General features: G+C 38.6%; 1 non-coding gene across 1 annotated transcript; it reads right to left on the reverse strand.

The window, feature by feature from the left end:
- Positions 1-238: 238 nt before the first annotated feature.
- On the reverse strand, positions 239-345 carry LOC131169704 (small nucleolar RNA R71). The gene has a single exon (XR_009140604.1). It is a non-coding gene; the product is annotated as a small nucleolar RNA R71 (small nucleolar RNA).
- Positions 346-3,626: the final 3,281 nt, after the last annotated feature.

The raw sequence follows: 3,626 nt of genomic DNA on the forward strand, positions 1-3,626 counted from the left end.
GTTTGCAGGTTCACCAACTGAGGACCCGCACTATCACCTCCAGTGCTTTCTTGCCCTATGTGATACATTCAAGATGAATGGAGTGTCTGGTCAAGCAATAAGACTCAGAGCATTCCCATTCTCCCTTCGGGACAGAGCAAGGAAATGGTTACTTTCTCAACTGGCTGGAACATTCACTACATAGAAAAACCTCTCACAAGCTTTTCTAGCAAGGTATTTCCCACCTGCAAAGACTGCAAAGCTGAGGCTTGAGCTCAACACCTTCAGACAAAAGGAAGGAGAATCACTCTATGATGCATGGGAAAGATATAAAGACCTGCAGAGGGAATGTCCACACCATGGCATAGAAGATTGGCTATTGGTGCAAAATTTCTATAATGGATTACTAGGCTCTACAAGGAGCACATTTGATTCAACTGCAGAGGGTGATCTAATGGAGAAAACAGTGCCACAAGCACTTGAACTTCTAGAAAGGGTTGCATACCATAATTATGAGTGGTCAAATTAAAGAGGAAATGCAAGAAGAACTGCAGGGGTCCTGGAAGTAGATGCCCTAAGCATGATAAATGCCCAGTTTGATAAGCTCACAAAGAAACTTAAAAGAATGCAAGCCAATGCAATTGGTACAAATAGTCAACATGAGGAAAACTATGAAGGAGGATACATGAATTCAGAATATAGCTATTTCAACGAACCTACAGAACAGATGAACTATGTGAATAATGGAGGAAACTTCAACCAGAGGCAGCCAAACAATTCGTATTAAAATACTTACAACCCTGGATGGAGAAATCACCCAAATTTCTCATGGTCTAATCAGCAGAACCAACCAATAAACAAGCAATAAGGGCACAAACCTCCAACACCCCCTGGATTTTAGAACAGAGGTCAAAACTTTGCACAGCCATCACTACCTCTCCAACCTCAACAACCTGAACCGAAAATGAACATGGAAACCATGATGGAAGGATTCCTAACAGCTCAACAACAACAAACTAAATTGATTAAACAACTGACTTCCAGAATGGACCGACTTGCTACCCATAACAAGATGCTAGAAAATCAAATCACTCAGCAAGCAAGTTCTTCAAGTAAGGCTGCTGGCAAACTGCCCAGTCAACAAAAAATGAAGCCAAGGGAGCATTGTAAGGCAGTTGCACTGCGGAGTGGGAGAACTCTAGTACAACCAGAGGTAGAATCGACAGAGGAAACCATAGAAAAATCTAAAGACAAAGCAAAGAAAAAGGAGGAAGAAGCTAAGAAAGATCAGGAATAGGAAGTAAGGAAGACAAAGAAATTACCAGAACCATACCAGCCTCCCCTACCTTTTCCTCAAAGATTTCACAAAGCCAAATTGGACAAGCAGTTTGGGAAGTTTTTGGAAGTTTTATAGAAACTTTACATTAACACCCCCTTCACTGAAGCACTTTCTCAGATGCCATCTTATGCCAAATTTCTTAAGGAAATTCTGTCAAAGAAAAGGAAGCTAGAAGACTATGGAATAGTAGCTCTAACAGAGGAATGCAGTGTCATTCTGAAAAACAAACTGCCTCGAAAGTTAAAGGATCTAGGAAGCTTCTCCATACCCTGTATCATTGGTAACAAGAAAATAGATAAGGCCCTCTATGATCTTGGGGCAAGCGTCAGCTTAATGCCTCTATTAATATGCAAAAAGATGGAGATCGGGGAACTAAAACCCACATTAATCTCATTGCAATTGGTTGATCGATCCATTAAATATCCTGTAGGAATACTTGAGAACATCCCTATCAAAGTGGGCAAATTCTTCATTCCAGTGGACTTTGTTGTCCTTGAGATGGAAGAAGATGTCCAAATTCCTATCATTTTGGGAAGACCATTCTTGGCAACCGCCGGAGCCATCATAGACGTCAAAAATGGACGATTAACGCTCAAGGTAGGAGAAGAAGAAGTGGAGTTCAACTTGTTCGACATAATGAAACACAAATTTGAACCTGATGAATGCTTCAAGGTTGACATAATTGATGAACAAGTTAAAGAGGAATTTCGTAAGACACGTCCTAAAGATCCTCTTGAAGCATGTATTGTGCACAGTCACACAGTGGATGATGAAAATACTGAAATACCAGCATGTGCACAATAGTTGGTAGCTCCTCCACCCCTACCCTTAGCTAAGGCTTTCGAGATAGAGAAGTTGAAGGAGGAACAAACCAAAGGTAAGCTCCAGGAAAACTCCAAACAGGTAGAGCTTAAACCTCTCCCATCTTCACTAAGGTACGCATTCCTGGACTCAAAGTCTAATTATCCTATTATAATCAATGCTAGCCTGTCTAAGTTAGAAGAGGAGAAATTATTAAAAGAACTTAGGATCCATAGCAAAGCATTAGGGTATAAAATAGAAGACCTGAAGGGGATCAACCCTTCGATTTGCATGCATAGGATACCCATGGAAGAGAACAGTAAACCCACAATCGAACATCAAAGAAGACTAAACCCAAACATGAAAGAAGTAGTCAAGAAAGAAATTTAAAAACTATTAGATGCAGGTATCATATACCCAATTTCTGATAGTAAATGGGTTAGTCCAGTACATGTAGTCCCTAAGAAAAGTGGGACAACTGTTATCCAAAATGTAAGCAATGAACTAATCCCTACTAGGGTAGTCAATGGTTGGCGAATGTTCATAGATTATAGGAAATTGAACAGTGCCACCAGAAAAGATCATTTCCTTATTCCTTTCATCGACCAAATGTTAGAAAGGTTAGCAAAACACTCTTATTTCTGTTATCTAGATGGGTACTCGGGATTCTTTCAAATTCCTATTGTGACACCCCTTACCCGTCTACAGTGTAGTCGAGTAAGTTATGTCACTCAGTGTATCGAAACACCAATTCGTGTTTCAATTTCAATTAATCCCTTTTAATTGATTTATTTAAAATTTTTGATAAATCTAAATTTTTCCGCAAATTTTATAGAAAATTCGGCAGAGTGCTGGCTATAAATTGGAAAAACAGTTCTTCTGAACCTGTTAAAGACACTCCCAATAACATCATCACATTATTCTCACTCAACCTCCAATATTTTTCAATCATTTCTCAAATCAATTCAGTATTCCAAAATTTACATTCATTTCATATTCACCAAATTCAATGATAAATACTCATATTTAATTCTGAACACAGTTCATAGATAATTACAACAAAAATATTATTACATGAGTTCATAATGTACATAAAAAAAATTTTACAAAATACAAAATATCAAAATATCCCAGATGGCCTAATGTTCTACCAAATGCACTGCAATGTGAGGTGACTCTGAACTCTGAGTGCAGATATGATGGCTCACCCAGTATGCGGTCTGCTGGACTCCCGACTACGTCTCGATTACTGCGCGTGGCAAAGCGGCCGCTAAGCAATTCTGCTTAGTGGTGACAATATAAAATAAAATAAAATAAATTAAAATAAAATATGCAGAATGTATATTTACATTTCTGAGTAGACTTAGTTTCTGATATTTATTGCAGTGTTATTCGATTTAAGTTTAATAAGATTTATTAACATTGGCCGAGTAACCTAATTTATTCAACTGGACTGGATAAACGGGTAAACTGGCACTGGGTACTAAGTACCTCGGACCATCACACC

Source organism: Hevea brasiliensis, chromosome 1 (assembly GCF_030052815.1).
Source record: "Hevea brasiliensis isolate MT/VB/25A 57/8 chromosome 1, ASM3005281v1, whole genome shotgun sequence".
Taxonomy (NCBI): Eukaryota; Viridiplantae; Streptophyta; class Magnoliopsida; order Malpighiales; family Euphorbiaceae; genus Hevea; species Hevea brasiliensis.